This window comes from Mastomys coucha, unplaced genomic scaffold, assembly GCF_008632895.1.
Source record: "Mastomys coucha isolate ucsf_1 unplaced genomic scaffold, UCSF_Mcou_1 pScaffold13, whole genome shotgun sequence".
NCBI classification, from domain to species: domain Eukaryota; kingdom Metazoa; phylum Chordata; class Mammalia; order Rodentia; family Muridae; genus Mastomys; species Mastomys coucha.
This window is the reverse complement of record NW_022196895.1, coordinates 69,874,922-69,882,752: the sequence shown is the minus strand read 5'-3', so window position 1 is coordinate 69,882,752 and position 7,831 is coordinate 69,874,922. Positions and strand designations below refer to the sequence as shown.

General features: G+C 46.2%; 1 protein-coding gene and 1 long non-coding RNA gene across 5 annotated transcripts in view; one reads left to right on the top strand and one right to left on the bottom strand.

The window, feature by feature from the left end:
- Mapk4 (mitogen-activated protein kinase 4) overlaps positions 1-7,831 on the top strand; it is a 152,401-nt gene that overhangs the window by 32,424 nt on the left and 112,146 nt on the right. The gene's annotated exons all lie outside the window — the stretch shown is intronic.
- LOC116087343 lies at positions 1,138-7,379 on the bottom strand. 2 transcript variants are annotated; one of them, XR_004117378.1, is made up of 3 exons: positions 6,481-7,379; positions 4,273-4,457; positions 1,138-1,586 (listed from the first exon to the last, which is right to left on the bottom strand). It is a non-coding gene; the product is annotated as an uncharacterized LOC116087343 (long non-coding RNA). The 2 variants fall into 2 exon arrangements; XR_004117379.1 differs by having other exon boundaries at positions 1,138-1,583.

The following is a 7,831-nucleotide window of genomic DNA, read 5'->3' as shown; positions in this document are numbered from 1 at the left end:
AGTGTGGTGATCCACATTTATAATTTCAGAGCTGGGAAGGAGAGAGACAGATCTCCAGGGCTCGCTGGCCAGCCAGAGTAGCCTGTTAGGTGAGTTAAGTTCCATGCCAGTGAGAGGCCATGCATTTTACACACACATACACATACACACGCACACACACTACACACACACAAGTACATATACACACCACATACATACTCGCATATACACACACACATACACACACACACACATACACACACATGTATGTTCAGAGCCTTTGATCATATATACATTTCTCCAGTTGCTGAGGCTACTATACGGCTATCTCATTCTGTTTCCATCTATCTGGTCAAACCCAACTTTACTCTGTGAGAAAACTTTTTTTTTTCTCTTTTCCTAGCTCCCGTTCACCTTGAGAGAACTGTGTAGTAAGGAAAGTTCAGACTGCAGTTAACAGAGAATACACAGGTTGGAGCCTCCTGTTCTGTGTCACCATCTGCTCACCTGTGGGATCATACCGCCTGGGTGTTGATAGAGCAGTTTGCTCTTTCAGAAAGCTTTTCAGTTTCAGCATTCTTCTCTCCCAGACCACACCTGATGCAGATGTATTGCTTTACTTAACTTTCATTCCTGTCCCATGAGATAGCATTCAGTACGATCGCTCTCTTTCAGGAAGTTGAAGTGAAGGGATGCTAAGGCTTCCATCTGGGAGTGAGAAGGCCAGACCTCGGTCCTCTTTCACGATGCTGTCCACTTCCAGACTTACACTTTGTGTTTTGTCTGTGCCACCAGTGAGGACACGGTGTGCAGCTCTGATGAGGAAAAAGGGATTCTTGGGATGAGACCCCACACTTAACTTCCTGAGGTCGAGGTGCAATGATACATATTTTTAGCTTGAATTTCAGTTAGTGATATACAGCCTTGCTATCTGTAGCCAGCTGAGAGAGCACAAAGAAATGTGTCCTTACCTAATCCTGGTAGTGACGGTCTCCCTCGGACGAGGGTGTCAACCCTTGGAGTGTGGAGCTACCTGTGTTACTTTTTTTATTACTGTGATAAAAAGTACAATGACCAAAGCAACTTTTAGGAGAAAGAGTTTATTGGGGCTTATAGTTTCAGAGGGTGAGTCCATGACCATCATGGCTGGGAGCATGGTGGCAGGCAGGCAGGCAGGCAGGCATGGTGCGGGAGAATTAACTAAGTAAGACCTTACATCTGATCCACCAGCACAAAGCAGATAGAAGGAGCTTACTGGGAATAGCTCTGGCTTTTGAAACCTTAAAGCCCAGTGATACACATCCAACAAGGCCACACTTCTTAATCTTTCCCAAATAATTCCACCAACTGGAGACCGTATACTCAAACAGATGAGCCTACGGGGGCATTCTCTTTGCAGCCACCACAGTCCCACAGGAGAAGAATCAGGACAGTGCTTGCTCAGCCACATCTGAGGACTTCTACATCTGCCCCCTGGGATCAGAGCTGAGTGGGCACGGATGGTTCCAGGCCCCATTAGTAGCCTCGTGGACCCGTGAGTCCGGTACAGAACATCTCTCATGAGTTAATGAGGAAACTTTGTTGACAGCGGCTGACGGGCCTTCCTGCTGGGATGAAATTAGAACGGAAAGGTAAACACAGATACATCACTGGAGTGGAATAACCGTGTTATGCCATATGGGAAAAGCTGAATGTGGATTAATGATTCTTTTGCCAGTGGAGCTCATCAAAGCTCTACCGAGAGCCGTGCAGAGAACTGGGGGACAATATGTTCTGTTTGCCGGGGACTTACTCATGGCCCTTTGGATTTGAGTTACATGGCTGTCCTGGGCACAGTGCCTAGCATGTTACTGGCAGTCAGGATAGGTGAGTACCATTGCTTGAAAAGCCAGGAACAGTGCTGGGAAGTAGCTACACAAACAGTGCGTGTTTCGTGCCTGAGTGAGTCTGTGCTTTTGGATCCTGGAGGTCAAAATGGAAGTTCTTCCTTGATGAAGCCTCTCTTTTAAAATGTGATAATGCTTATTCAAATTCATATTCGTACTGTTGGTGCCCTGGCTTCTGCTGGCTTGGCCTTCACTTGAGCATATTAGGAAAAGGTGCTTTGTGTAGGTCTCACGGAGAGCGACATAATATGACCCACTGTATTGGTAGCACTTTTGTGCATGACTATTTCTTTGCACAGCCAGCCTGTTCAGCACCCACTGACAGACTTAGTAATGAGACTAGAACCCCACAACAGGTAAAGGATACCATTGAGACTAGACCTGGTTCTTCTCCCTTCACCCTCTCTTGTACACTTCCAGCAGCGGTGTTTGGCAGTAACCATACGGACGTTTGAGGTTTCTTTTAGCACCGAGTAAAATTTGGGACCCAGTAAAAATGCTGAGAATAGAGTCTGTGACAGTGTAGCACTGGGTGGCTTTGGAGCATGGCCTGTTGTTAGTTTATCTGTCCTGCGTAGCGAGGGGGCAGCTGCATGGACTAAGACTCATGTTTGTTTAGCGTATTCCTGCTTTACAAAGCATTGTGTACACAGTTGTCTGCCTGTGGCATTTGTTTGATATCTCCAAAGTTGGAGCTCAGGTGAACATGACCATCACTCTTTGACCATCCCCCCTCCCCCTTTCAGAGGAAGAAAGGAGCTCAGGAGGATGAAGCTAACTAACTGCCCTGGTCACACACAGGTCCAGGAGGCATGCGGCTCAAGGCTAGTGCATTCAATCTCAGGTCCTCCACGACCTCCAGGGGCTTTTCTCCTGTGTAAAAGGATGGCAGGGCTATCAGGGCTTATAATAAACAACTCTGAGTGCCAGGAAGATTCTCTTTTGTGACAGGGGTAAGTGTGGGCTCTGCCTTCTGCAACCGTTACAGATCCAGCCACCTTGTATGTAGGGGGCACGATTTTAATGACCAGAAAGACCAAGAAGGCCTTAGAAGTTAATTCAACAGCTCATTTTCGAGTGGAGCAGTGGGCCAGAAGGCAGTTAGAAACATGGAGAATGGAGAGTCCAGAAATAGCCCCTTACATACCCAGGGGAAAGACAGAAACAGTGTGTTTTGAAGGCTTGCAGCTTCTGCTTGTCATAAATATGAAGTGAGCTAAGAGGGACCCTAGATTTAACACACACAGACACACACAGACACACACAGACACACACGTACACACACACAGACACACACAGACACACACGTACACACACACAAACACACACACACACACACACACACACACACACACACGACCCAGAGCAGTGTTCAGGGATATGCCAGCTAACTTGTTGGGTACTCGTATTTGCTTCCTACTTGGCAAGTAATAGGTACGGGAGGGGGCATGACTGTTCAGACAAACAGAAGTTGGTGAAATGGAAAGACAGAAAAGAAACGCTGGTGTGGGGGTGAGAGCCACAGTAGCAGCCCTCTTTGAGGCAGGATGAGGAGTTTCCCATGCTGTGCTGTCTGACAAATCTCAATGCCAGAATCCTAGAGTCTGGCCCTTAGAACAGCAGACACAGCAAGTCCTGTTAGCAAACTAATGAGAAGCCCTCTGGGCGTCTCTTTCTGTCAGGCTGTGTGACCGAAGGCACACACTGATTTCGGTTTCTTCCACCATGAAAGCCTTTTGCTTCTGGGGTATGGGGATGCATTCATGGGATAAAGTGAGACTATGCATGGGCAGAAGGGACAAGGCCACCTGTGCCTCTTATTTTTGTTCATAAATTTCAAGGAAGCTGACTTAGAATCATTGTACCTGAGAACTGAAGATGATGAGGCAGGGTGGGGGAAGGTTTTTTCCGAGACAGGGTTTCTCTGTGTAGCCCTGGCTGTCCCGGAACTCACTCTGTAGACCAGGCCGGCCTCGAACTCTGAAATCCACCTTCCTCTGCCTCCCAAGTGCTGGGATTAAAGGTGTGTGCCACCACTGCCCGGCTCTGCCACTTCCTTAATAGACAGTACTTCAGACATGACACAACAGTTGACAGAGCAAAGCCTACAAGATTTGTATACAGTTTCTAAACTTTTGACCTACCTGTCTAGAACCCCTGCTGTGTTCCCCACACTGGTGTGAGCCCTTTATAACTACCACCATTCATCCAGTGTACCACAGAGCCCTATTTCAGAGTGTGGAATGGAGATATGGGTGGATATGAGACTTGGCCCAGGTCAGACAGCTAGAGGTGACACACGGGATTAGAACTCAGGGGACCTCTTGCTACAGTCTGTCCGCACTTAAGCACTAGCTTTGAAGCAGTCATAGATGAGATTTTTTTTTTCTCCTCTCCCATTTTATACCTTCAGCATCGGTCTCCTGGAATTTTCTGCTCCAGATTCTTTCGTGGCATGCTCCTCCATGTCTTTCAGACAAGCCATTGAGCCCTCCCTTCGTCATTACACAGGCTGGTGGTCCTTAGTTCTCCCAGCTCTCTCTCTTCTGGCACGGATTCCATCCCTGCTGGCTCCATGTCCACTTCAAAACCCTGGTGAAAAACGTGAGATTTATCGGCTCCTGGTGAAAACATAGCTTCTATGAGTATTGCTTGTACATATTTGGTTGGATTCTGCTCAGTCTTTCTGAACAGGGTAACCTCCATTTGTAGTGTGAAAATAGTTCTAACCTCCACAGCTCATTGTAAGGACAAGTAAGCAAAGGGCTGGCTGAGTTCTACCAAAGGTTGGCAATCGCTGTTGTCAGTATAAGCAAGAGAATTCAGTCTATCAAACTCCCCTCCCCACCTCCACCAGTGAATCGGGACGCCCATCGAGCCTTTTACAGCCGTGGCACGATTATTTGAAAAAATTTGACTGGGAGAGTCTAACATTTCTCCGAAAATGCAAAGGATCTTAAAAAAAAAAAAAAAATCACAAAACACTATGAAAAAAAAAAACAAAAACCCAAATCAGATTGCCCACGCAGTGTATATCAAGATTTACCAGGAAATCCACAGAAATAAAGATAATTTGCTACCAGTATAAAGATACAAATAGATCAATGGAGTGGAGTAGGGAATCTAGAAATAGCCCATCATGTAGACAATTGATTTTGACGAAGATGCGAAGTCGATTCAGTGGGAAAGGATTTTTATCAGAAAGTGGTGGGAAAGATAAATGTGTATCTGTAAATAAAACAAACCTTGATGCCTGCCTTACTCTGAATATCAAAAGCAACTTGACACTCATCACCAACATGAAGTGAAAGCTAAACCAAAACCTTCTCTTAGATATTAATACTATCTTTAAGATTCTAGGTTAGTAAGAAGTTAGGGGCACAAACCACCCTCAAGAGAAAGAGTCATAAGCAGGAAAATCAATGGGGGGGTGGGGACCTAGAAAGATGGCTCAGCAGTTAAGAGCACTGACTGCTCTTCCAGGGGACCCATGTTCGATTCCGAACACCCAGCATAGCAGCCCACAGCCATCTTTAGCTAATGTGGTGTGTAGATATATATGCAGGTTAAACATCTATACACATAAAATAAATAATAAATTAAAAGTTTAAAACCTGTCATCTAAAAAATAAGCACTGAACAGATTGGAAATATTTATAGTACATATAAATAAATATGATTTTAAAATAAAGTATTTATACAAACCCCCCCATAAGAAAAGATGGTCGGTTCAGAGACTGTATGATACTTATTTGGTATATGAACAGCATCTTAGTGGATTAGTGTCATCTAGCATGAGAGAAGTATATATCATGACCACAGTGAGGCACCAACTGAGAACCACTTGAGTATCTAAAACCAGAAAGACTGGCCACACCAAACGCTCGCAAGGGTAAAGAAGGGACTGAAATCCTGCAATCCAGTTGGGGGTGTATGGGAATGCCGTCATCTTACGGAACTAACTGTTGGCAGTTTGTATAGTTAAACATGTCTAGCATCGGCCCAGCTACTTTATACAAGAGGAGTGAAGACTCAAGTCCGTCAAGACCGACCAAAGAGTGTTTCCAGCCACTTAGTCCCAGACTACAATCAACCCAAGGATGTCCGAGTAGAGAGTGACTAAACGGAGGTACGATGTGGGGGACAGAAGAATCGTCGTGAGTGAAAAATCCCCACACATGTAATAAAGCCTCCACAACATCTTGCTAGAACAGCTCAGGAGGAAGGACACCTTCTAAATGTTGTTATTTCTGCGAGGCTCAACAATAGAGCACAGGACCGTATAGTGGTATAGTGGCAGCACGATTTCACGAGACAGACTGAGAAGAAGGTCGTGAGGAAGCGTGCTAGGAAGTGGACGTCTTTTGTTGATGGTTTACCCTTTTTATGGTTTTGAGAGCTCAGACCTCACTGTGTAGCCCAGGCTGGGCCTGAACGTTTGACAGTCCTCCTGCCTCTGCCTTCTGAGTGAAATTATTGGTGTGTAGCAACAACAAGCAACAAGCTGTATTTTATTTCTTATTTGTGGCGATAGCCCTCTGGATGGGTGGGAACATTCAAAACCAATCAAGTCACTGAAGGATGGTGTAAATTCCACCTAAATGTTAAGAAGTACCTGAAGTTGAAGATACTATGATTTATTCTGAGCAACCAGCGCCAAGGGTTGTTAACTTCTCACGGTGGTCTCTTTCTTAAAGCGGCCTGCATGTATTCCGAACTGCTTCATCACACTCTTGCTATTTACTGAAGTCCCACCGATGGTGGCTGAGTGTGGCTTCCGGGCTCCTTCAGGAAGCACCTCTTGTTTGTTTATTCAGGAGGCCTGTGAGCAGCTCTGGAAGGAAGATGTGGAACTTGGGTAAACAAAAGTGAGGTTTCAAAAGAGGAAACAGCATCTCCCAGTCAACTAGGACTGCGCACCAGGCCCTTTCTAGAGCTTAGTACATATCCACCAGCTTACCTCTGACACCTCCGTGAGCTCAGGTGTGGCTGTCACCCCAGTGAGTTGACCTAGAGAGGTTAACGACCTGTTGTCAGTCCGGTGGGGTGGAGCTGGATTCACATGCCAGCAGGTCGAACACTGGATACTTGTCCTAATGCAGCGTTTTTACTGATCCTGTCTCCTGCTCATCTTCTGCCCGGTGCTTTGCTTTGAACTGACCTGGGATCTCACCTGTCTCTGGTTAACCCTCACAATGGCTCAACCCGGGCTCACCTCCCCTGGCATCACAGCCAGGGCACTTTATTATTTCTCTCTGGGGCTCCAGTCCCTGATGGTATGTTGGGGGCGCTCTCAAGAGCTTGTTCTGGGTTCAGCCCTCACACCATCCTTTCGATACACCCAAGACCAAAGAACTCGCCCTGCCCCCGCTAGCCACCAGGCTTCTGTTGCTTTCCTCAAAGTCTACAACGGCAGTGTGGTAAAGACAGACCGGGGACACATCGTTCAGAAGAAGTCTATGCCTAAAAGCAGAGACGTTTGGCTGCTCGACTCACCTGCAAATCAGATACGCGGCACAAGTATAAAGCCGTGCAGATCATCACATGGTCTAAGACACCGATTAATAGAAGGAGAAAACTCAAACTCCGAGAATGGTTTCCATCTCTGAATCTTAACGTCAATTTTAAAAGCTATTTCTACACTTTTCACATTAGGGAGACTTAAGTGCTCAGTGTAAAAACACTGTCATTTGTGTTCATCCATAAACCATGACGATAAATTAGGACACAGAATATCTTCCAGAAATTTTCCTTGTGCCCCTTCTACTCAGCTTCCGCTCACTCCTGCAAAAGATGTATTTTGATATTAATAAAAGGAGAGCTCAGCCGGGCAGTGGTGGCGCATGCCTTTAATCCCGGCACTCGGGAGGCAGAGGCAGGCGGATCTCTGAGTTCGAGGCCAGCCTGGTCTACAGAGTGAGTTCCAGGACAGCCAGGGCTATACAGAGAAACCCTGTCTCGAAAAA